This window comes from Oryctolagus cuniculus, chromosome 15 (genome assembly GCF_051225735.1).
Source record: "Oryctolagus cuniculus isolate XC-2025 breed Fujian yellow rabbit chromosome 15, ASM5122573v1, whole genome shotgun sequence".
Taxonomy (NCBI): Eukaryota; Metazoa; Chordata; class Mammalia; order Lagomorpha; family Leporidae; genus Oryctolagus; species Oryctolagus cuniculus.
Genome location: NC_142881.1, coordinates 40853928 through 40880697, shown reverse-complemented (window position 1 = coordinate 40880697; position 26770 = coordinate 40853928). Strand labels below are relative to the sequence as shown.

Sequence of the window (26770 nt, the reverse complement as noted above, 5' to 3'; positions counted from 1 at the left end):
TACAAATACAGAAACACACAGGCATCAGGACAAAATAAATATAACTGTGTGAGGAAAATGAGATTATGAGTGATCTTTTCCTATGTGTTTTGAAATTCTTGAAAAACTTACCCTCTTTTTATCCAAAGTCATAAAACCACTTTTATGGAGTTTTAACTAAGTGTGTGCATTCTGCTTTATTTTGCTTCCAATGGTGCACATGATTTTTCTATATACTTGGCTTAGCTGGCATTTGCTATTTTATACATTCATCATACTTATGCTTGCCCTCTTAGACAAGCTATCAAAATTTCTCCTCCCACTAACTCTTGGAAGAATTTTGCTCTGGGACTATTCTTTGATCCTTGGATTAAAGGTTTCTTTCTCAATTCTTGTTTGTCCAAGAAGCTGAAAACAAGAATCTGTTTGTAGAATAGGTTTTCAGTCATATATTAATCAATTCTAAGCTTGACTATGATACAGTGATGGTGCTTGTCTATTTTTCACATATGTGTGCACAGACAAAATAAAAGTTTTATTCCAGCACAGTCTTTCACTATAATTTTCAGAATTGTTTGCCTCTGGCTAGTGATGCAATATTTGATAAGTAAATGACATGGAATGAAAAAGTCCTCTTTAGGACAACAGCACAACATAGAGTGAGAATGTGAAGTTCTTTCTCATGGCATTTTAGGCTCACAAGAGGAAATCACTTTCTTTTCTTAGAAGAACTTCTTGAGAAAATGCTGATGACAAAATGTCCTTACTGGGAGATAGGAGAAGAACTGGTTAATATATTCAGGATAAAAATAAGTTAAGGCTTGCATTACACAAAGTAGTTTAAGAATATTTGAGGGCCAGTGCTGTGGCGCAGTGGGTTAATGCACTGGCCTGAAGCTCTGGCAGTTTATATGGGTCCCAGTTCTAGTCCCGGCTGCTCCTCTTCTGATCCAGCTCTCTGCTGTGGCCTGGGAAAGCAGCAGAAGATGGCCCAAGTCCTTGGGCCCTGCACCCACGTGGGAGACCTGGAAGAAGCTCTTGGCTCCTGCCTTCGGATAGGCGCAGCTCCAGCCATTGAGGCTATCTGAGGAATGAACCAGTGGATGGAAGACCTCTCTCTCTCTCTGTCTCTACCTCTCTCTGTAACTCTTTCAAATAAATAAAACAGATCTTCAAAAAAAAAAAAAAGAATATTTGAATGTGATTGTCTTAAACAGACAAAACAGACATTTGGATTTCATCAAAATAGATGTCCATAAAGTTAAAAAGTACTTTTTAGTCCATACTTAGTCATTGGTGCCTTAAACCCATGCTCTCTACTTACAATAGAATGGTAACTAATACAAATTCAGTTTATTTGTTTTTTCATTACTCAAGAACACACCAATTCAAAACAGCAAAAAAAAAAAAAAAAAAAGGCTGCCGATGGCTGCTGATTACATGACAAAGTTAACATACTTCATTCTTAGAAGTCCTCTAAAGGCCAGTGTACTCAATATACGTTCATGTATGTTCTATGCTAGCAAGTTAGATTTCCTGAGTTTCAGGCCCAACAATATACTGCGATCATGATATGGGAGGAAGTATCAGACAAATCTGTAATCAAGTATGAGAAGTCAAAGTTGTATGTGTGACAACATTAGAATGGCCATCATCCAAAAATCAAAAAATACCAAAATTGGCAAAGATGTAGAGAAAAAAGTACCCTAATAGACTGTGGGTGGGAATACAAACTGGTACAATCATTATGGAAAACAGCATGGAGATTCCTCAGAAAACTGAAAATAGATCTATGATATGACCCAGCTATCCCCCCCAGAAATACATCCAAAGGAAATGAAATCAGCCTATGAGAATTATCTGCACTCCCTTGTTTCTAGCAGCTCAATTCATAATGGCTAAGATACGGAATCAGCCTAGATGTCCATCAACTGATGATTGCATAAAGAAAATGTGATATGGGGCCAGTGCTGTGTTATATCAAGTAAAGTCCCTGCCTACAACACTGACATCCCATATGGGTGCTAGATTTTGTTCCAGTTGCTCCACTTTTGGTCCAGCTCCCAGCCAATGACCTGGAAGGCAGCAGAAGATGGCCTAAGTGCTTGGGCCCCTGCACTCATGTGAAGAGACCCATGTGATCTGAATTCAGATCATCCCAGCTCCAGCCATTACAGCCATTTGGGGTGTGAACCATCAGATGAAAGACCTCTCTCTGTGTCTCTCCCTTTCAATGTCTATAACTTTTCCTCTCAAATAAATAAATAAATATTTAAAAGTGTTTTATTGAAATACAGTATGCATACTAAGAAATGCTGATTAAGTATATAGTTTTTGGTCCTCTGATCATACTCATAACCAATATCCAAATTAAGAACACCACATTACTGGTACCTTAAAAGTCCTTACTTTTCTCTTCTCTCTATTTCTTTTTTTTAATGTGGGAAAGAAGAATATATTGTTATTTACATAGTATGATCCAGCCAAGCAATATTTATAACTATACACTAAATGATATGAAGTAAACACAATTTTTATACCCTCTCTATGTATTTACTACCACAAATAACATATGGTATTTGTCTTTTTGGGTCTGTCTTATTTCACTTAGCCTAATGATCTCCAGCTGCATACATTTTGTTGCAAATGTCAGGATTTCATTTTTTTTAATGGCTGAGTAATATCCTATCATATATATATATATAATTTAAAACTTTTAAAAGATTTATTTATTTATTTGAAAGAGTTAGAAAGATGGGGGCAGGGAATGAGAGAGAGAAAATCTTCCATCTGCTGGCTCACTCCCTAGATGGCTGGGCCAGGTCAAAGCCAGGAGCCAGGAGCTTCTTCCAGTTCTCCCACATGGGTGCAGGACCCCAGGCACTTGGGCCATCTTCCACTGCTTTCCCAGGCCCTCAACAGGTAGCTGGATTCAAAGCGGAGCAGCCAGGACTAGAACAAGTACCCATATGGGATGCCGGAGCTGCAGGCAGAGGCTTAACCTACTACGCCACAGCGCTGCCCCAATAAAATATTTTTTTAAGAAAGGGTGTTTAACAACAATAAAGCAGATCAAGAGGGGAAAAAAAGAAAAGACAAGACCCAGAAAATCCAACAGCTTGAAATCATTTTGTCTGGAGGCAAACACATCAACGCACCCTAAGGCAGAGCTCCCCAATTTCTGAGCCAGGCCACAGGTGTGATATAGATCTATGTCAGTCTGCTCAGGCTACTACAGCAGAACACCACACCCTGGATGGCTAAAATGGCAGAGACATAGCTTCTCACAGATCTGGAGGTGTTAAGTCTGTGATTTAAAGGCCAACAAATCCAGTTCCTGATGAGAGCTCTCCTTCTGGCTTGCAGGCAGCTACGTCCTCACATGAGTTTGCCTCAGACCAGGGAATGAAGGCAGGGTGGGCATGAATCTTCTGCTGTCTCTTATAAGGGGCTGCAGTTTGAATACAGTTCATCCCCTCTGAGACTCTTGCTGAAATTTAATCCCCATTATGAGGGATTAAGAGGTGAGACCTTGAGGTGACAGAGCTAATGCCCTCCATTTATGCGATAAATGAATTAATGGTCTATTGCCAGAGTGGGTAGGTTGCCATAAAAGCTGGTTTGGCTCAGTCTCTCGTGCACTCGCTGTCTCTGGCTGTGTGATGCTCTGCCCTGGCCCAGGACTCTACCAACAAGAAGGCCGTCACTAGGTATGGCTCCTCCTTGACCTTGGACCAGAACTATGAGCCAAATTTTGTTTATCTGTTCTGTGGTGTTTTGTTATTAGCAAAAGAAAATGGACTAAGACACAAGACACTAATCCTAGCAGATCAGGGACCACCTGTATGGACCTCAACTAACAATTCACTTTATCAATTGACTTTCGTAGAGGCCTCATCTCCAGACATAGTCACACTGGGGTTAGGGCTTCGGCCAAAGCCTTCGGAAGGACACAATTCAGACCATAACAGGATCCCTCAGTTCACAGGGCAGTTGGGCTGAGGCTTGGGAGCCCATGGCCCAGAGTGACCATAGCCAGGGACAGCCGAAGGCTATCTTCAACGCAGTTTAGAAAGATGGTGATTTTTGAGATCTACCTCCCCAAGAGAGGCTGGAAAAACTCTGCCCTAATGAACCGCATGCATCACTGCATTTTTCAGCCGCAGCAATAATAAATCATAGCAACCCCTTAGAATGCAGAAAGTCATGCTAATAATTAATGCTTGAATAGCATTCACTACATGCCATGGCCTGATCCTTGTGTTTTTTGTATGTGTGAGCTCAGTTCATCCTCACAACCACCCTCCGATGTGAGGTTGTGCAACACTGCAGTCAAGAGCACAGGGCTTTGGCGTCAAATCTCAGCTTCCGCACTTCTAGCTGTGTAGTCTTGGTCAAGTTACTCAGTCTCCCTGAACCAAGTTTCCTCAATTATAAAATGCAAATAAACTACAAAGGTACAATTCTGAAAAGCTTCTGAAACCCCTATTTTTCCAAAAATTGGTAGCATACATATTTGGTGAGAAGACCTAAATTATTGATAGTTTTTACAGATCTCTCCTAGTAGAACATTGATATATTTCATTGTAGAATCACTTGTAGTTGATTACAGGGAACTTCCTCGGAGTCTACTGGGAGATTACAAATTTCTGTTCTACATCCTGTAACAAAACATCTGGTCCTAAAGTCTTCTGGAAAAAAAAAAAAAAACTTAAACTCACAGCAATGTGAATTAAGTTCATTGAATTAACACCTTTAAAACAGTACTTGTCATATCTAATGAGTGGCATCCAAATTGTAACTATTATTATCATTACTGCCACTATTAAAGAAAAATGATAAGAGGCCATCTTTTTGGACAAAAGCACCTCCACTATGCCCCTACAGACTAAGCTAAAAATCAAAATCGACCTGGCTCCTGGCTTCGGATTGGCGCAGCACGCCGGCTGTAGCAGCCATTTGTGGGTGAACCAACAGAAGGAAGACCTTTCTCTCTGTCTTTCTCTTTCACTGTCTAACTCTGCCTTTCAAAAAAAATCAAACTGGAATCATACATCACTAAGCTGAAACTAACTTATTTATCTGATCTTGAAAGAAATCAGAATTAGACAATATCCAAATTTTCCAACAGGCCAATTTAGAATGGTATGATACTAACATTCCTTCCGCTTCAAACTTTACACAAAAAGGCAACGTGAAGTGCCCCAGTGTTAACTAATCAGTGTTTTCCCTTTGCTCAGTCTCCCTATCCCTACCTTACAAGGAACCTTGAAATGACTAATGTGCTTTTACTTTTTGTTTCTGCTCTCTGCTGCCTTTCTCTGTCTATAAACCAATTTCTGCTCAGCTCATCAGAATATTTATTCAGTTTTACGAGGTGTTACCCTATCTTAGAATGGAAATAAAGCCAAATAAGATCTTTAAATGAAATTGTCATCATCGTGTCTTTTGACACTACCGTGAAGACATTGGGCAAAGAGAGCCTGTCCAAGTAACTGCTACTATGTGGGACAGTCGCTGTGAGCCCTAACAGTCTGGCTCCAAAGCCAGAGCTCCTAACCCCTGCATGGTACCAACTCCATCAGTTATTTAGGTTCTGCTTAAGGAGACATTGCTTCTTCAAAATATTTTTTAGCTTTTTTTCCCATACAGATCTGGGCTATTGGGTGCTTAATGGAGTACACATTCAGCTACAAGGGAAATTCAGCTTCACAGAATGATTCTTGCTTTGTAGGAAGGGACTTCTGCTCTCAAGAATGGAGTCCATTCATGTTATTAAGACATTCATGGGTTATCTTGATGGAAGGTCTGCTAGAAATGTTGGTTTGCTTTGGTCTCTCACATATTCTCTGATATTCACTCTATAATGCCCTGTGCTGCCTCAGGACTCTGCCAGCAACAAAGCCATCATTACATGTACCCCGGACCCCACACTTGGACCAGAAATTTCAGCCAAAATAAATCTCTTTTCTTAATAACTTACCTGGTCTGTGGTATTGTATTATCAGCAACAAGAAATACATACAACATGAGGACACAAATCCTATCAGATTTTTAGATTTGCGCCAAAAACAAAATGTTTAGTGATGTTCTGGGCATTGTAGGCTACTTAGCAGAATCCCTGGCCTTTGTCCATACACTCCCTGATTGTGACAACCAACATCTTTAGCCATTGCCAGATTCATGCTGACTGCTATGTATCTGCACCTCCCTGGTCCTGTGGATTGGACAAGGAATCCACACCCCATTCCCAGAGACCAATCCAAAGGCTAGGTTAGCTCCTGGATTCTACATCTTTGGATCTGGGAATCAGGAAATGGAGCAATTGAGTCAGGTTGGTGTTGAGAAGTGTGGTAGAGCCAGGACTAGGGGGCCACCTTCTGCCATTTACACAAAGGAGCCAAATCCAGGGGAACATGAAAGCAGCTTCATATGGACCAGTGGTTCTCAACCAGGTGCAAGCTGGCAGTTCAAGGTTTATTTAGTCATAACAATCAGGGTGTACATGAGCCAAAGCCAGGAATGCTGCTGAACACCCTACAATGCACAAAACATCCCTTAAAAAATTATCTGGCCCCAATCATCAATAGTGACAAAGCTGAGAAACTCTAGATCCAGGGCAAGAAACCACGTGGAACCAAAGAGAGGGTGAGATGGAGAAATTAGCTGAGCTGGTTCCAATGGTTCCTCAGGTCCTGATTCCAATCTCATGAACTGAACCCCTATCCAGTGCCCAGATACTATCAAGCCCTGGACTCCCACAGTTTTTCCACAGCCCTTCCTTAGCTTACCATTTCTTTGCAAATCAACCTCTTACTACAATTAACTCACTCAGTTAAAAGTATGGTTCAGCCAGCCCTTCAGAGTCACTGATTACATGACTCATATGGTCATGTATCTCCTATAGATAACATCTTGATGTTCCTTCTTGTCTCAAAAGTTTTTCCAGGAACCTCAGGCCCTGAGGAAGAAGTAACTATCACCTAACTGACTGAAACCCACATTTCCACCAACAAAATTCCCCCAAAGAACATGACATTGTTGGCCAATCAAAGGAGGGCTATAAGTACTGCAGACCAACCAGTGACCTATAAGTAAGCTGAACACACAGCTGTCTACCCCAACTTTAATCTGTAAGACACTTTACCTTGAACTCCTTGAGACATCTCAGAATTAAGCAGTAGCTGCCCAGTCCATGCTGTGCACTTTGCAATGAGTGCCTACTTTCTTCCCCACGCCCTAAGTCAATGATTAGCTTGCAGCACTCAGGCAAGCAGATCCAGGCTTTGGGGGTTCTACCACACTCATGAAGCCTAATGGCTCTTCTGGACCCAGGTTCCTTGCACTTAGGGCCATTTTGCACTAGTGCAATGAAATACCCAAGGCTAACTTCACAAATAAATGATGCTTTTTAGCTCACTGTTTTAGAAGCTGAAAATCCAAACAGCATGGTGCAGGCTCTTACAAGGGCCTCCCCTTGTCTGTACCTCCCCAAGCACATTGTTATGATGGGAGTGCATGTGGGAGTGAGAGAATTATATTGCCAAGCAGGAAGCCAGAGAGAGGTTGGGTGAGGCTGGGCTCATGCTTTGTTCTCTTGTATGTTTTTTTAACTTCATTTATTCCTTTAAAACAAGTCATTTCACATACCACTTAGATATTTAAAACCATACACTTCATAAATAAGATCACTACATGCTAAAGACAATGGAAAAGTTACATAAGAGTTGCACAAAATATAATTAGACATCTTCCAGGTAGCAGCAAAGGCACATGCTATATACCAATCTCTAGTGAGAATTACCAGGGGATCATGTGGGAACTAGTTAATGTCTTGCAGGGTCAAATTCCCATTGATCTAAGTACCTCCCAAGTAGGCCCCAGCCTCTTAAAGCACCCATCAGCTCCCACATTGTCACATTAGGGACCAAGCCTCCAGTACATGGACAGAACACAATACATGGGGAACAGACCACATCCAAACCACAGCAAGGCCATGTTCTTCCTCTTCACATATTGTCCCACAGAAGTCCCCCTTTTCTAATATCAATTTAATGGGTTTATGTTACCTGAACACCGAAGATACTGGAGAAAGGCTTTGGGGAGCACAACTCCAGGAGGCAAGAAGAGTGATTCAGGCAGGGCAGGCAGTGTATGAAAATGCACAGAGGTTGAGAAGGCATGCGGAGAAACAGAGGGAAAGATAAAGAACAACAAGGTGAAAGAAAGACTGAGTCAGAGCAACAAAGCGCCAGTAAGCACAATGTGTTTCTGTGCAGAGATTGAACTAACTAGATCAGCAGGTGCACACTGGGGAAATTAATAAATTAACTTCAGTGGAAACAGCTTTGAAAGACGCCTCAGGATATACAGTTTTAATACCGATGTGTATATCTGTGAGTGTACTGAGCTTAATTCATCCTCTGAATGGATAGAAGAAAAGTACCTTTGGGAATCTATATTTCCTTGGCAAACCATCACTATGCAGTCAGAACTTTGGCCTTTCAGTAAAAATCCATGATAGGGTACATTCAACAAGTATCACTTCCCCAAGATGTGAAACAAACCTAACCAGAGGCAGACATCTCTGCAACAATGGCTATTAGCCAAATTAGTTCTTAATCAGTAAGCTCCTCAGCTCCCCCTTTCTATATTATGGGGAAAATGGTATGAGTTTCGCAGGGTTGTTAGGCAACAAACTCACTTCCTGGCACTGAGGAGGGTCTGCTTGTTTTTAGAAAACCCTGCATGGTTTAATTATTTTCTTATTTAAAACAGAAAAGTCTACAAAGATTGAGCAATGAATTCCCTCATCACTTAAATCAGAGGAGATTTAGGGTTCATAAAAGCATCATTAAACTGAGTCAAATATGTAATCAATTTATGACCATTACATGTAATAGAAAGAAATCTAGAAAACAAAGGCGAAGAAAGGAATATTATAAAAACAGATGCCTCCTGCATATCTTAATTCTTGCTTTCTCTCCTTTTGTTTTCTAAACTAGTGACTCTTGGAAGAAAAAACTGATTTTGCTTTTGTAGTTAGCAAGTCGAAGACAAGACTAGAATAGAAACCTAGTGTTCCAGAAGAGGAGTTTGTGGCTTATTGGTACTGAATTGATCCCTGGAGGTCAAAAGATACTCAGGTTAAAACTATGGGATGAAACACAGACCCTTTCGCTGCCAACAAGCAGCACTTCAAATGGCTGGGGGATATGAATTCTTGTCACAGTCCATGGGGCAGAAAGCTGTGAGCTCTGTGAGATCTGTACAAAGGGTTAGATTTCTGTGAAGGAGCATGATGATGTTAGGATAAGGCAACCAGTGTTTCTAAGGGGAAACAGTCTAGCTGACTATTGGGTATTTAAAGGAAATGTCCAGAATGGCACTACCAAAAGATAACTCAGCATTTTAATTCCATAAATCAAGAGTGGCTACTAGTTTTGAGCATTTGCTTGTGGGCCAATATTAAGGGGGTCACACACATTACAGTCATTCAGAAGAGGATGTCAGAGCCAGCTCTACAGGTATGTCCATAAGAATTTAAGAACCGATGGAAGATTAAGACGGTGGAATAGGGAGGAAGCTTACTGATCTAGTCTAGAAGAAGATAGTTTTTAAAAAGGGGAGAGAGTGCAGTCTCAGGGAAGAGTTAGGGAAAAAGTGTCAGAGGAAACTCCACACAAATTAGAGGGACACTGTGGACCTCTTTGGAGGGTATGGACACACACAACTCAGGACCCCAGCCACTAAGAACCTCAGTATCGTCTCTGGAGTGAGAAGAGACCACTCTTCAGCAGCCCAAGCCACTGGCAATAAAGCTGCAGGAAGAGCCTGGTGTGAGTCTGGCTTGGGGCCCTGTGGGGGACAGTGTACCTGCCAAAGTAGAGGAGAAAAAGAGGGGGAGGGCTCATTTCTCTCTCTCTGACCACCCTGCACTGCATCCTGTAGCAAGCTGATAGAGGGCAGGCACCATTTTGGACATATGTAACAGCTGTATCAGTTCATGTCCCCATGCCCTGCAACCAGCCGAGCAGAGATGCCTGTCTGGTGGGGAGAACTGACAAGGGGCTGGGTGCTTGTGACTGTGGGAGGCTTGTGTGCTGGACTGTGGAAACACTGCAGGGGCCGGTGCTGGGATGCAGTAGGTTAAAGCCCTGGCGTGAATCGCCGGCAACCCATATGGGTGCTGCTCTAGTCCTGGCTGCTCCTCTTCATATCGAGCTCTGTGCTATGGCCTGGAAAAGCAGCAAAAGATGGCCCAAGTCTTTGGGCCCCTGAACCCATGTGGAAGACCCGGAAGAAGCTCCTGGCTCCTGGCTTCGGATTGGCAGCTCTGGCCGTTGTGGCCATATGGGGAGTGAACCAGAGGATGGAAGACCTCTCTGTCTCTACTTATCTATGTAACTCTTTCAAATAAATGAAATAAAACTTTTAAAAAACTACTAGAAAAGAAAGAAAGAAAACACTGTGGCCACGTGGGAGGGCTCAGATGGCCTTTGGGCAGTCACTGTGGGAGTCTCTACATGCTCAAGACTCCCTGATTCCCTGGTGAGGGTCACTGCTGTGGAATCTGTGCTCACACCAAGGACTACACAGATTCTTTGTGTGGTTCATGCGGCTGGGCAGACTAATATTATAGCCACTGGGGCTAGCTCCCAGGCATGTCTTCTTTGAGGAGAGGAGGTGAGTTGAGACTACGCCAACAGAGCAGAACAAACCTCCCCTTTGATTAAAAAAAAAATGAGATTTATCATGCCCAATCTGGGTGTCACCTTGGATACTCCCTTCACCCTGGAGCACTGAACAGAGCCCCTGGACCACACCACCACACACCTCTAGGTATTCAATGAAAATGTAGGCATTCCACTAATCCACAGAGGAATAGTCTAAAGATAAAAAAATCATCACATGGAAAAAACAAGGAAGAAACCAATGAGTATATCCACAAATGCCAAATAATAAATGCAGCAATTCAAGAAACAAGAATAAGGAAGACACCATGAACCCCCTCCAAAGGAATACAACATTTCAATAATAGAATGTGAAAATGAAGAAATTAATGAAATGACAGAAAAGGAATTAAAAAATTGATCATAGAGAGGTAATAAAAAGTAAATCCACAAACTAAAGAAATCCATACATGATATGAATGAAAATTTTTCCCATAAAACAGATTTTAAAGAGAAATCAAAACAAAATACTAGAAATTAAGAATTCAATAGATCAAATAAAAAATGTGGAGGAAAGCATTAACAACAGACTTGGTGAGGCACAAGAAAGGCTATCCAAGCTAGAAAACAAATTTTTAAATAGGACCAAAACAAAGGCAAAAAAAAAACACAAGAAATTAGAAAACTTCAAAACACTATTGGAGATTTATGGGATAAATTTAAATGACCCAACATATGGGTCTTAGGAGTTCCTGAGTGTGAAAATAGAGAATGGATTAGAAGGCCTATTTAGTGAAATAATTACAGAAAACTTCCCTAATTTGGAGAAAGAAAGGTATATCCAGGGGCCGGCGCTGTGGCGCAGCGAGTTAACACTCTGGCCTGAAGTGCCGGCATCCCATATGGGTGCCGGTTCGAGACCTGGCTGCTCCACTTCCCATCCAGCTCTCTGCTATGATCTGGGAAAGCAGTAGAAGATAGCCCAAGTTCTTGGGCCCCTGCACCTGCATGGGAGACCCAGAAGAAGCTCCTGGCTCCTGGCTCCTGGCTCCTGGCTCCTGGCTTCGGCTCAGTGCAGTTCCAGTCATTACGGCCAATTGGGGAGTGAACCATTGGATGGAGGTCCTCTCTCTCTCTTTCTCTGCCTCTCTTCTTTCTGCATAACTCTGACTTTCAAATAAAGAAAGAAAGAAAGGTATATCCAAGTACAGGAAGCACATAGAACTCCTAATAGACATGATCAGAAAAGATATCACCACAGCACGTTGTAGTCAAACTCTCCACAGTAAAATATAAAGAAAAGTTTCTAAAATGTACATGAGAGAAATGCAGGATTACTTTCAGAGGATGTCCAATTAGATTCACAGTGGACTTCTCATCAGAAACACTACAGGGTAGGAGAGAATGGCGAGATATATTCCAAGTCTTAAGAGAAAAAAACTGTCAACCTAGAATACTGTTTCTTGCAAAGCTGTCATTTATGAATGAAGGTGAAATAAAAACCTTCAATAACAAATAGAAATTGAAAGATTTGTCACCACTTGTCCAGCCATACAAGAGATACTTAAGAATGTGTTACGCACAGAAACACAGAAACATGGTATCACTACAAAAGAAGGTAAAGGCAGAAAATACCCCTAATAAAAGTATAAAAGAAACCCAAAGTAAACATAAGAATATTTATGGAAAAAATGGCAGTGCCAAGTCATTACTTATCAATAGTCATGTGGAATATAAATGGCCTTAACTCTCCAATAGAAGATGCAGACTGGCTGAATAGATTGAAAAACCACATCCATTTATTTGGTGCTTACAAGAAACACATCTAACCAACAAAGATATACACAGACTTAAAGTGAAAGGATGCAAAAAGAGATTCCAAGCTAATGGAAAGCAAAAAAAAAAAAAAAAAAAAAAAAAAAAAAAAAAAAAAAAAAGGAAAGTGCTGCTTCCTTAATATCAGACAAAATAGACTTTAAGATAAAAACTGTTAAAAGAGACAAAGAAGTGCACTATGTAATGGTTAAGGAATTAATTCAACAGGATGATGTGAATACAATAAATATATATGTACCCAGTTACAGGGTGCCTGCTTACTTAAAATAAATTAATTAATGAATCTAAAGGGAGACATAGATATTGCAATAATAATGAGGGACTTCAACACCCCACTTTCAGCAAAGGACAGATTACCCAGACAGAAAATCAATAAGGAAACCACACAGTTAATCAACACTATAGACCAAATGGACCTAACAGATATCTACAGAACTTTTCATCCTACAGTTGTAGAATACATACTATTCTCACCAGTGCATGGAACTTTCTCTAGGATAGACCACATGCTGGACTATAAAACAAATCTTAGCAAATTCAAAAAAATTGAAATCATACTATGCATCTTCTCTGACCACATGGAATGAAGCTGGAAATCAACAACTCAAGAATCTCTAGAACATAAGCAAACTAATGGAGACTGAACAACATGCTCCTGAATGAACAGTTGGTCATTGAAGAAATCAAAAGAGAAATCAAAAAATTTCCAGAAATGAATGAAGACGAAGACGACAATACAACATATCAAAACACGTGGGATACAGCAAAAGCAGTGTTAAGAGAGACGTTTATAGCAACAGGTGCCTATATGAAGAAACTGGGAAGGTACTAAATAAATAAGCCATCAGTACATCTCAAGGAACTGGAAAAACAACAGCAAATTCAAAACTAGTAGGACAAAAGAAATAATTAAAATTAGAGAGTAAATAAACAAAATTGAAACCAAAAAAAAGTATCAGTTGTTTTTTTGAAAAAAAATAAACAAAATGACACACTATTGGTCCAACACACACACTCACACACACACAAATAAAAAACAGGGAGAAGACCCAAAATCAATAAAAGAAGTAGAGAAGGAAATGTAACAAAAGAAACCACAGAAATAAAAAGAATTATCAGAAATTACTAGAAAGAGCTGTATGCTAACAAATCAGGAAACCTAGAAGAAATGTATAGATTACTGAACACACACAACCTACCTAAATTGAGCCATGAAGACATAGAAAACCTAAACAGACCAATAATCAAGACAGAAATTGAATCAGTAATAAAGACCCTCCCAACAAAAAAAAGCCCAGCACCAGATGGCTTTAATGATTAATTCTACCAGGCATTTAAAGAACTAACTCTAATACTTCTCAAATTATTCAAAACAATGGAAAGGGAAGGAATCCTTCCAAATTCTTTCTATGAAGCCAGCATCACCTTGATTCCTAAACCCAGAAAAGGTGCAACAGAGAGAGAAAACTACAGACCAATTTTCCTGATGAACATAGACGTAAAAATCCTCAACTAAATATGAGTTAATTGAATCCAATAACACATCAGAAAGATCATTCACCTGGACCAAGGGGGATTTATTCCTGGTATGCAGGGACTTTTCAACATTCACAAATCAATCAATTTGATACACCACATTAATAAATAGAAGAACAAAAACCATATGATTATCTCAACAGATGCAGAGAAAGCATTGGATAAAATACAACACTCTTTCATGATGAAAATTCTAAGCAAATTGTGTTTAGAAGGAACATTCCTCAATACAATCAAGGCAATTTATGACAAACCCACGGCCAGCATCATATTGAATTGGGAAAAGTTGTAAGCATTCCCATTGAGATCCAGAACCAGACAACGATGCCCACTCTCATTCATGGCTATTCAATACAGTCCTGGAAGTTTTAGCCAGAGCCATTAGGCAAGAGAAAGAAATCAAAGGGATATAAATTGGGAAGGAGGAAGTCAAATTATCCCTATTGGCAGATGACATGATTATATATATATATATATATATAGAGAGAGAGAGAGAGAGAGAGAGAGAGGATCCAAAAGACTCCACTGAGAGACTATCAGAACTCATAGAAGAGTTTGGTAAAATGGCAGATTATAAAATCAACACAAAAATCAATAGAATTTGTATACACAGACATTGCCACAGCTGAAAAAGAACTTCTAAGATCAATCCCATACACAATAGCTACAAACAAATCAAATACTTTGGAATAAATTTAACTAAGGATGTCAAAAATCTCTATGATGAAAAATTACAAAACATTAAACATATAGAATAACACAAAAAAATGGAAAAATCTTCCATTTTCATGGATTGGGAGAATCAATATCAAAATGTCCATACTACTGAAAGCAATTTACAGATTCAATATGATATCAAACAAAATACTAAGGACATTTCTCTCAGATATAGAAAAAAAAGATGATGAAATTCAAATGGAAACACAGGAGACCCCGAATAGCTAAAGCAATTTTATACAACAAAAACAAAGCTGGAGGCATCACAATACCAGATTTCAAGAAATATTACAGGGCAGATATAATCAAAACAACCTGGTACTGGTACAAAAACAGATGGATAGATCAATGGAACACAATAGAAATGCCAGAAATAAACCCACACATCTACAACCAACTTATCTTTGACAAAGGAGCTAAAATCAATCTCTGGAGCAAGGAAAATCTCTTCGACAAATAGTGGTGGATAAACTGGATCTCTGCTTTCAGTATTATGAAACTAGACCCATATCTTACATCTTACACAACAATCCATTCAAAGAGCTAAATCTATGACCTGTACCATGAAATTACTAGAAAACATTGAGGAAACTCTGCAAGACATTGGCATAGGCAAAGACTTATTGGAAAAGATCCCAGAAGCAAAGGCATTATAAGGTAAAATTGACAAATAGGATTAAATCAAGCTGAAAAACTTCTATACTGCAAAAGAAACACTCAGCAAAATGGAGAGACCACCAACAGAATGGGAGAAATTATTTGTAAACTAGGCTTAACATCCAGAATCTACAGAGTTCAAGAAATTCAACAACAAAACAAACAATCCAGTTAAGAAATGGGCAAAGGGCTTCAACAGGTATATTTTTCAAAAGAGGAAATCAAATGGCCAACAGAAAATTGAGAAAATGCTCAGCATCACTAGCCATCAGGTAAATGCAAATCAAAATCATGGGGAGGTTTCACCTCACTCCAGTTAGAATGGCTCTCATACAGAAATCAACAAATGACTAATGCTGGCAAGGATGTGGGGAAAAAGGTACCTAGTCCACTGTCAGTAAGGAATGTAAACAGGTGAAACCCCTGTGGAAGACAGTGTGGAGATACCTCAGAAATATTAATACAGATCTACCATAGGGTCCAGCCATCCCACTCCTGGAAATTTACCCAAACCAAAAGAAATCTGTATATGAAAGAGTTATCTGTATCCCCATATATGGTGGAATGAGAAGGCCATGCCAAGATGGCCGCTGGCAAGCAAGTGTCAGTTACTCAGGAATGGCTTCAGAACCCACCTGGCAAAGGAGCCTGCCTGGCAACAGGAAGTGAATGGTTAGGGCATAAACTGCCCCTTTGACCAGATTGGCTCCTTGGCTATATAAGCTGCTGTACCAACTGAAATAAACGAGTCTGCGAGCTGCTCACCTCTAGCCCACTTTCATCCAACTCCCCGTGTCTGTGTCATGACTCTGTGCCTCTTGCCCCCACCACGCAGAACAAATCCACAGCAACACCCATGTTCATGACAGCACAATTCACAGTAGTTAAGATATGGAACCAAGATTAGAGATGGGACTTGAGCTCCTCCTTGACTTGCATCCTCAGGTCTGCTTTAACAAAAACCAGGAGGAAAAGAAAGCTAAGCATCAGAAGCAATGGGTGGCAGGCCTATTAATGGCTGTTCTGTACAGTGATCTGCCCTCAAGGAGACCCAACAGGCCAGTCCTGCAGTGGCTTTCAATCTGGTAAGCCTGGGCTTTAGCAGAAGTCAGCTTATGAAGAGCCCTGTCAGCTCTGCCAGCCGAGTTGGATAACTGGAAATGGAACTGCCCTGGAGTCGAAGGACGCCCAAGTCAGAGCCACAGATCTTACTGGCTCTAAGCTGAAAAGCCCTTCACTCAGCCCAGCTTCCAAAGTGACCACTGCAACTGAGGAAATGGCCAAGTAGGGTCAGTAACATTGCAGGCAGAACTGTAAATTTCCTGTTATAGAGATGCCACCTGCCTTTACCTGGCCAGGTAGGTAATGGAAGTCAACAGGGTGCCTTCCCCAAGGAGGTTCACACCTCTCTTAGGATGTACCTTATGTAAAGAGATAGGTCTGGGCCTCTTAATTTATAAGGTCTAAAGCCCACCAGATTATAATCGAGCCCCTTCTGTCAGGTTCTATTTGCCTCTCAATCAGAAAACTTATGTGTAGCTTAGACAGAACCTTTCTTAGCTCCTCTAATAATGATTCTGTCCTTTGTTCTAGACCCTGGCTAGCCCACTTGGGCCTCATTCCTTTGTAACCATAGCCTCTACTCTACCACCAATGGCTCTACTGTGTGTACTGATGGTCCTCTTCCCCACTTAATTTTGTATGATTGTTCAGAATTTCTCTACAGACAAGCCCAGCTACCTGCAAAAGTTAAGTGACCTTTCTCCCAGTCTTGGCTGGAATCAGCTGAAAGCACATCCTGTCCCCAAAAGGGTGCAGAGACCCCCCCATTTCCTCTCTATGAAATCCTCTCATTACCTGGTTAATGCTTAGGGTCATTGGTTACTATTCTCACCCTGTCTTTTATACTACAGTGTCTTAGTGTTTACAGCAGGTTATAATGGAACAAACGAAGGCCTTCAGCAACCAGGCAGTCAACCAAATGCTGCTACAGGGATATACTCCGCTCCCCACCCAGGAGACAGCGGCTTGAGACATCCCCCCATGACAGCGAAGAGTACCTCGTTGCCCCATGTCAGCAGGAAGTAGCTCTAAAGACAGATCATCGTCCCTCTACCCCTCCTGGACTTTTGGGACTAATGTAATCCCATACAAATCCTGCTTTATAAAAAACAAAAGGGGGGAATGTTAGGAAACTGGCGCAGTTTTAGCCAGGTGGCCGCATGGCCCAGCTACCTGAGCCAGGCTCCACCCTCATCCTAATGGGATTCACTGCTCCTGCTTCCCTGCCCACCCTCAGGCAAAGTTTTAAAAGGGCCTGTTCCTGAACACATGTTCTCTTGGCTCTTGGTTCTTCTCTCTTGGCTCTGCTCTCCTCTCTCCTCTTCTCCGCTCTATCTTTTCTCCTTGCTAGCTCCTCTCCTCTCTGTTTCTCTCTTATATTCTCTTTCTCTCTTTTCCCTTCACCACCCCTTCACTCCGGTCTGTAGGGTGTTCCCCAATAAACCCTTTCCCTTAAAAAAAAAAAAAAAAAAAAAGATATGGAATCAATCCAGATGTCCATTAACTGTTGAATGGATAAGTAAATTTTGCTATATATATATATATATATATATATATGTATATATATGTGTGTGTGTGTGTGTCTATACATACTATGGAGTACTACACAGCTGTAAAAAATGAAATCCTATCTTTTGCAACAAGATCAACGTAACTGGAAACTGTCATACTTAGTGAAATAAGCCAGTCCCCAAAACACAGATATCATGTTTTTCCCTATCTGAGGTAACTAATAGAGTACCTAAAATGTAATGTATTGAAGTGAAATGGACATTTTGAGATTTATAATTATTTACAGCCTTTGTCTCTTCTGTTGATGAACAGTGCTTTTTATTTCTTCATACTATTTGTTGAACTCTTTTACTTAGTGTAGAGTTAACTATACAATCATTAAGTAAACTGAAAATAGATCTTTGTAAAATTAAGAGTGGGAATGTGAGAGGGAGTGGGAAGAAGGGTTGGAGCATGGGCAGGAGGGGGGGGGAGAATCACTATGTTCCTAAATCTGAATATATTAAATACATGAAACTTGTATAACTTAAATAAAATTTTAAATAATTTTTTTAAAAATAAAAAAAGAAAACCAAGAAAAATATAACAATTCTAGAAGAGTCATAGATAATGAAAATGACTCAATACATGAATGATCTTCAGATGAAGAGGAATTAAAATGTAGGGTTCAGGGTAGACATTTGGCCTAGAAAATAAGATTCCCACATCCCACATTAGAGAGCAATGCCTGGCTCTGGCTCCTGTCTCCAGCTTCCTGCTAACAAAGGACTCTGGCTGGCAGCAGTGATGGTTGGATTCCTGCCACTTATGTGGAAGAACCAAATTGAATTCCCAGCTTCAGCCTGGCCTGACCCTGGCTGTTGCAGACATTAGGTGAATGAACCAGATCTCTCTCTCTCTCTCACACTCTCTCTCTCTCTCCCTCCCTCTTAAATAAACAAGTTTTTTTTTTTTTTTAAAGAAAACTAGGGTCTTTAGTCAATGGACAAAGAAATAAGTCCAAATGGATGGACTTGATGATTTTAAAAGCATAATGAGTAAGCATTGTGAACCTAGACTTACAATTAAATCTGAGAAACTGCTGACAACTCCTGAAGCCTAGAGGAAATCCTTTTAGCTTATATGTAAAATACTACATGTATTCCATGATTCTCAAACTCTCCACTCCAACTGTTAAGTCAGATAATTCTATTCACTTCTGACACTATGGATTTGGAATCAGTGTCAAATCCAGAGTTAAGGGCTCAGTCACACAAGACTGCCTCACTTCAATGCCAACACAAATCCAGGCCTCCCTTCTCACTTCTGGGGGACCAGATTGAAATCAAGAATCCCCCCCAAAGATCAGGGGGCCCCATAATCCCTTTCTCTGGTTCAATGATCTACAGTAAGGACTCACAGAACACTTTACTTATGTTAAACTCCAACTCTTGAGATGGAAAGATATCGGAAATAAAAGGTTTATTGAGCCATTATAAATGTTAGCCAGAAAAAGGGCCAGGTCCTGGGACAAGTTCCCACAGCTTGCAGCATGCAGGGCAGAAGGCAGTTGGATTATGTCTGTTAGACTGAAACTAAGAGCATTTTTACAAACTGTAGGGTAGAAAGGTATAAGTTATTTACATGGAACCTACATTAGCTAGAGATAAGATGGATGGGGTAACACAAATCAGGAAAAACTTTGGAATGGAGGGCAGTCCATATGGAGAAGGGCTCTTGCTTCTGGTTTGGCTGTGGTGAGCAGTCCAGAGAGTGGGTGCAGATAGCCAAGTGTTGCACAACAAAGGGATATCAACTCAACTTTCAAGGCCATGCCACCCCTGACCCCGGCCCGCCAAGAGGAAGGGGTGGTTGCTTAAAGTCCAGTCCTTTCATTATGTGGATGGTTCCCCTGGCAACCAGAACCTCATCCTAAAGAACTTTCTAAAAGTTATCTCATTAGCGTCAATGGGAGTATAGATGAGAAAGGCTTGTTATGAATAACAAAAGATGCTCCTTCACTTTGTCACTCCAGTGCTATTTCAGGAACTGGTGACAGAAACCAAATATTACAGCAGAAGATTCTGTATCACTCTTATTACTTAGGAAATTCCACTCCCACTTCCCCTGAATCAAGGGTGCATGAGAGTCTCCCAAGCGCCAGTTGCAGATCTTGCTGGAAAAAAAAAAAAAAAAAAGAGCTGCCTGGAGCCATTGTAGTCCTTCCAAAAAGGGCTCTGGGCGGGGGATGAGTTTCTAACAGCAAGGGTCCATAACCAAGAGGGGACCAAGAGCTGCAGGGGTTGCAACCAGCCAAAAGAGGTCTGCTACACGACTCACAGGTGTTGTGCTGAGAAGGCACAAGCAAGGAAGTCTCCAAAATAAAAAGCAAAACATGAGATCACCCACTTGCTGAAGGGTCAACAGTGTACATACCAAGTAAGATTGGGCCCTATTTGTGTAATCCCCTCTCCTACTGAGCTAGGCTCTAGAAGAGTTTTTAAAAATTATAGCAAGCTGGGAAAGATGAAACATATAGCTGGAAAAGAGGGAAGGATCAAGTCCCCTTCTCTGAAAACAGTCAACTTTATAGAGGTCCTCTTGTGGGAGGAGGTAAGAGTTATCATTAAATTCTAAGTTATTAATATTTGCGTGTGTTGGGTAATCTAATTTCTGAATTGAGGCTGTGTTTATGTCTTGAACTAACTGTTAAGAATGAGCAGAGGGGCTGGCACTGTAGCATGGATGGTAAAGCAGCATCCCACATGGGTTGGTTTGAATCCCAGATGTTCTACTTCTGATCCAGCTCTCTGCAACGAGCCTTGGGAGCTAAGCCATCATGCAGAAATGGCAGAAAGCAACCCTTAATGAACAAGTCTGAAAATGAAAGTAGGAGATGAAAAATAAAGTTGGAGTTTTACTACATTCTGCAAGGAAGGCATAAAAGGGGATGAGGCCGGCGCCGCAGCTCACTAGGCTAATCCTCCGCCTTGCGGCGCCAGCACACCGGGTTCTAGTCCCGGTCGGGGTGCCGGATTCTGTCCCGGTTGCCCCTCTTCCAGTCCAGCTCTCTGCCGTGGCCAGGGAAGTGCAGTGGAGGATGGCCCAAGTCCTTGGGCCCTGCACCTGCATGGGAGACCAGGATAAGTACCTGGCTCCTGCCATTGGATCAGCTTGGTGCGCCAGCCACAGCGTGCCGGCCGCGGCGGCCATTAGAGGGTGAACCAACGGCAAAGGAAGACCTTTCTCTCTGTCTCTCTCTCTCACTGTCCACTCTGCCTGTCAAAAAAGAAAGGCGGGAGGGGATGAACATGTATCTGACACCTACAAAATAATCAAAGAACTCATCTCCAGAAGCAATACCAACTTAACTATAAATGGATTCAAGAGAAGTTCATAATAATTCATGGATAGCATCAAAATAAGTACCAACAAATGAGGGGCTGTTTCAAAGGTGCCATCACACTTTGAGTAAAACCAAGAAGAGTCAGCCCTCAGGCATTTGCTAGGATACCTTGGAAGAGCCTTCTTTGTACAGAGTTCCCAAGTCCACAAATGTAATCACAAAGGTGTTGGTGGCCATTTATATCTTTATTAAGCCAACCTAAGAAAGAGTAGGAGTGAGTGAGGAACAGAATAATCATCAAACATTCCTACTGTGGGATTGGTCTCTGCAGAAACCGAAATCTATGAATGCTCAAGGCCTTTATACAAAATGATATAGTACTTGTATATAATTAATGTAAATCCTCATGTATACTTTAAATCATCTTTAGATTGCTTGTACCTAATACAACAGAAATCTCATGTAAATACTTGTTTTCTTTGTTTAGGAAAAAATGACAAGAAAAAAGTCTACAAATTCAGTACAAAGGATTTTTTTTGCTAATGCAGTATTTTCAATCTGCTGTAGGATGGACTTGCAGATGTGAAACTCACAAATATTGAAGGCTGATTACATATTCCTGAAATTGTTTAAACCTCTGAACTGAACTCTATCTAAAGTCCACTCTTGAGGTTCTCTGGTAAATGAATAAAGTGATTAATATTTTGCTCTTAGAGATTGATTTGTCACTTTTACCTTATAGCCCTGACTAATTTTTAAAGCCATCATTATCCAGGTCTTATAATTACAGCTCAACACCTATGTGATTGTGCAAGATCAGCAGTAATACATATGTGACCAAGCAACATGAAAACTGAGCTGTCAAACTCCCAGTCCCTGGCTCTTCTCACACAGGCATACCAGCTGGTATTTATAGGCTGCAACAAATACATTTCCATATTTTTCTGCACAAATACTCAAATAATTAGAGGGGCCTATAGCAATGTCAGAAGCAGGGTGATTGGAAGAATGAATTTATAAAACAAAACAGACAAATGAAGAGTTCCTACTAAAGAAATTTTGGCTAAGCAGACTAAAACAAAATCAGTATTGGGTTTCTCTAATGCTAAAGATTCTGAAACTCTATGAAACTGAAAAATTGTGAGCCCACAAAAACATGGTAGAAATAAAGAAAAATCCAAGAAAATCTGTTTCTTCTGTTCCTGTTGGCAAACTAATTTAATCACCCACACAATACATATTTTTCTTGAGTAATTGGGATAGTAATATTTACTACTGGGTTTTTCAGTTACCTAATATGAAAGCCTGCAAAGATTATTAACTAGAGGAAGTGTTTTTAAAAAATCAAAGAAATCCAAGGGTCCAGCTTCACAAAGGGCATGTGGTTAGTTTGTTAAGAAAAGCACGTGTTCCATCTCACACACACTGTCGACAGGAATATTAATTGGTTCAGTTTTTTTGCAGTGATATTTGATAGTATTTATCAAAAGTTTTAAATGGCTTAAATTCTGACTCAATGCTGCCATAGTCAGGAATTTGTCATATAAGAAGGCTTCCCGGGGAGAGGGAGTGGGAAAGGGGAGGGTTGCGGGTGGGAGGGACGTTATAGGGGGGGAAGCCATTGCAATCCATAAGCTGTACTTTGGAAATTTATATTCATTAAATAAAAGTTAAAAAAAAAGGCTTCCCAAATGCTCAGAAAAATTGTACAGATTTTTCACCAAATTTCAGAAGCAAGGATGTGAAAGAACCGATGGTCTCTGAGTTAGCAAAGTAGAGAGCACCTAAACCTAATCTAACAGAGAAGGGAAATGGAAAGAAGCAGGCCCGGAAAAGTCCAGAAAAGTCCAGAAAGGCCCAGGGGTGGAGAAGACCAGAGAATCACTAAAGACAGCAAATACAGTATGAAGCTAAAAATAGGATTGAAGGAGAGTTTTAAAAGTTTCTGCCTTTTGGGGCCAGGTCCATGGTGCAGTAGGTTAACCCTCCACCTGTGGCACCAGCATCCCATATGGACGCTGGTTCTGGTCTTGGCTGCCCCTCTTCCAATCCAGCTCTCTGCTGTGGCCTGGGAGAGCAGTAGAAGATGGCCCAAGTGCTTCGGCCCCTGCACCCACATGGGAGACCAGGAGAAAGCACCTGGCTCCTAGCTTTGGATCAGCACAGCTCCAGCCATTGTGGCCATTTGGGGAGTGAACCAACGAAAGGAAGACCTTTCTGTCTGTCTCTCCCTCTCACTGTAACTCTACCTCTCAATTAAATAAATAAAAAGTATTTAAAAAAAAAGTTTCTGCCTTTCAGGAAATTAGCCTTCCCATCTTTGGAAGAAAACTGGTATTTATTCTGTGGACACACTACATCCTGTTTCTGGAGACGGCAGACACAGCTGAGGGTAGCCTGGGAAGGTGAGGGTACCATATGGAAACAGGGGGATTAAATAAACAACACACACTGAATGGTGAAAACCCCTGTTCCCAAACTTTGGTCCAATCTGACTCCAAGAACACCAGCAGTTAGGCTTCTAGACACCAGGAAAAAGGGCTGACAGCTGTCTGTGGAGAAATTGGTCAAGATGAGAAAAAGCACTAACTCTTGGAAGTGTTGCTCAGGAACCACAACCAACAGCTCTATCAAGAGTTGTTCGTTCTTCAATGCAATTTGTCTCAGTTTCATTCTAAAATGAATAGACAACTGACTATGATCAATTAATTAAGAAGCTAGTTTATCAATAAAATTAATAATCATATTAATTTTTCATATAAAATAGGATAGGGAGAATCAGGAAGGGAAGGAACTAAGAGGAAACAAGAACAATTCAGGACATGAATGAAAAGGTCAAGAAAAAATATCATTAATATTCAGAGAGATCAAAGATAACACACAAACTAAGAACCAAAAATTATTTGAAAGATACATCAGCTGGATAGGACTGGTTGCCTTCTGTTATTGAGGAGGGTCTTCACTTTATCCTGGCTTTTTCTGATAGTTTTACCTCTGGAAAGTTTCAAATTTCTCTAAGATCTTCCACCTACTTTTTAACTATTGAAGTCTTAATCTTAAGTCTTAAAGTTTTAGCTTACAGTAAGCTCTTTGAATTTTTTCCCACCTTCCCAATAACATGAGTGTGGACCCAGCTTGTTCACAAAGCCTGCCTGACTCAGAAGAAGCTGATGTTAAAGACTCTACACCAAAGCCCATTATGCCTGGACCTGCCTAAAACCATCCAACCTTGCAAATGCCATCTACTGAGATGTCCCACAAAGGCACGGCCTCTCCCCTTCATTCCTGCATGGATCTGCTCGTGCAGGACAGCCCTGATTCTTCCAGTAGCCCCAGAGGAAAAGCACCCATTTCTGCAGAGAGGAGAGAGAAAGTGAAGAAGCAGAAGGTCAGAACCGTGCTCTCCTATACCCAGCTGTGTGTCCTCAGTGACAGATTTCAGAAGCATATATATCTCAGCCTCCAGCAGACGCAAACACTTTCCAACATCCTGAACCTTAGCCACAAACAGGTTGGAACCTTGTTCCAGAACCAAAGAATGCAATACAAGTGATGGCAGAGAAACAACTGGCCAAAAACTATCAGCCGTGTGACTCAGGAGGGCTCAGCCCTTGCAGAATACCCAGGCTGCTGCTCTTCTTACCACCAAGGATGCCTGGTGAACACATCTGGAAACCTTCCCCTGTGGAGCATCCAGACCTGGAGCAGTCAGTCTTGGAGCAGCCACTGTGGGACAATCAGACCTGCTAGCTCTGAGCCTGGAACAATCCCTTCTTTGACTGCAGAGAGGATGTTCTACAGCCCTGTATGTAGTCCCAGCAGAATTTTCCTGCCAGTTACTTGCAGGGTGTCATGAAAACTTCTGGGGAAAGCCAGAACATTGCACAGCCAACCACCAAGCATTTCAATGTCCCACAAACCAGAGATTTGCTCTTACATTATTCTGTGAATGTGCAGACTGAAGATGGGTATATTATTCAACTTCAGCCTGGGTACGCTGGTTGGCTACACTGCTTGCTTTCTCTTGAGACTATTGCTGTTTCTGACCTATTTGTGGATCTCTGCTTTCATGATCTGGTTCTCATTATGTCTCTTAAGTCAGTTGGGAGATGAGGTATGATTGGAGTCATACAAAGCCAGTTCAATAACCTTGGCTGCTACAGATGGCAAGATATCTCTGGGTATGCATGAGTAGATACAATTCTAGTTTGGAGAGCTTTAGAATCTAGAATCTAGCCTTAGGAGCAGGAAGTAAAGATATATAATGAAAAATTATTTTCTCAGATTTGGGAGGCTTGACTTCATTGAAGGCCTCAATTGTTCAAATTCAACTATAGTTTGCTTTATTAATTTCCTCTGGTCTCTGGTTCTGTGTTTTACTACAAACTTTAATTTGTTAGTTAGCTCGTTACTCCAATATTTGTAGAAAGATGTTTTGTATTTGGATGCATCATGATAATAACTACCAATTTGGCTGCCTTAATAATGAATAAATAAAATAACCAATTGAACTTTAAAAGAAAGAAAAGAAGAGAGACAAATAAAGAAAGATGCATCTAGAAACTTAAAAAATGCTTGAAATTAAAGATAAAATAGTGTAAGCTTAAAATGTAATAGGATTGGAAGTTAAAGCAAAGAAATATCCCACAAAATAAACAAACACATAAATATATAGAGTATCAAGAATGAGAAAATTAGTTAATTAATTCAGGATGTCCAATATTTAATCAATAGTTCAAGAAACAAAGAAAACAAGGTGAAATAAATGATAAACACCCTAAAAACATACCCAAAATATAAGTTTTACTAAAATTAATGGAAAACCCCACAACCTTCATGTCATGCCATTCAAAAAAATTGATTTCAGATCTATTATCCAAAAACTAGCAGCAAAAAAGGGCAAAAAAAAAGTAAGCTTTAAGAATATAATATCTCATGATTTTGAGGAAGGGAAAGAATTCTAAAATAGAGCTCGAAAAGCTCCAGCAACAAATGAGAACATTTGCATTTCTCTACATTAAAATTAATAGTTTATGTCCATAAAATACATTATTAGGAGTTAAAAAAGCAAGACAAGAGGGAAAGACTATGCTTGCAACCTATAGAACCAACAAAAGGTTCTTAACAAGAATGTAAAAGGACCGCTACTAATCAGTATGAAAAAGAGGCAATCCAACAAAAAAGATCTTAGGCAATTCATGGAAAAGAAAAATCTAATGGCTAGAGAATATACAAAAAGATGCCCAGCCTTATGTATAATCAGAAAAATACAAATGAAATGTATGATGAGAGAACCAGGAACACCGATGTAAACTATGGGCTTTAACTAACAGTACTATATCATTGTTGGTTCATCAATTGTAACACATGTTCCATTCCAATGTAAGAGAGTAATAGTAGAGGAACTGGGCAGGTGGTTGGGGGCCAAAAAGAGAGTGTAGGAGAACTCTCCAACTTTCCTTTCTGTTCAATT

General features: G+C 40.6%; 1 protein-coding gene and 1 pseudogene across 4 annotated transcripts in view; one reads left to right on the top strand and one right to left on the bottom strand.

The window, feature by feature from the left end:
* The window catches only part of SLC16A12 (solute carrier family 16 member 12), a 147822-nt gene that overhangs the window by 56588 nt on the left and 64464 nt on the right, over nucleotides 1-26770 (bottom strand). The gene's annotated exons all lie outside the window — the stretch shown is intronic.
* Nucleotides 24416-25410, top strand: LOC100343590 (homeobox protein NANOGP8-like; annotated as a pseudogene).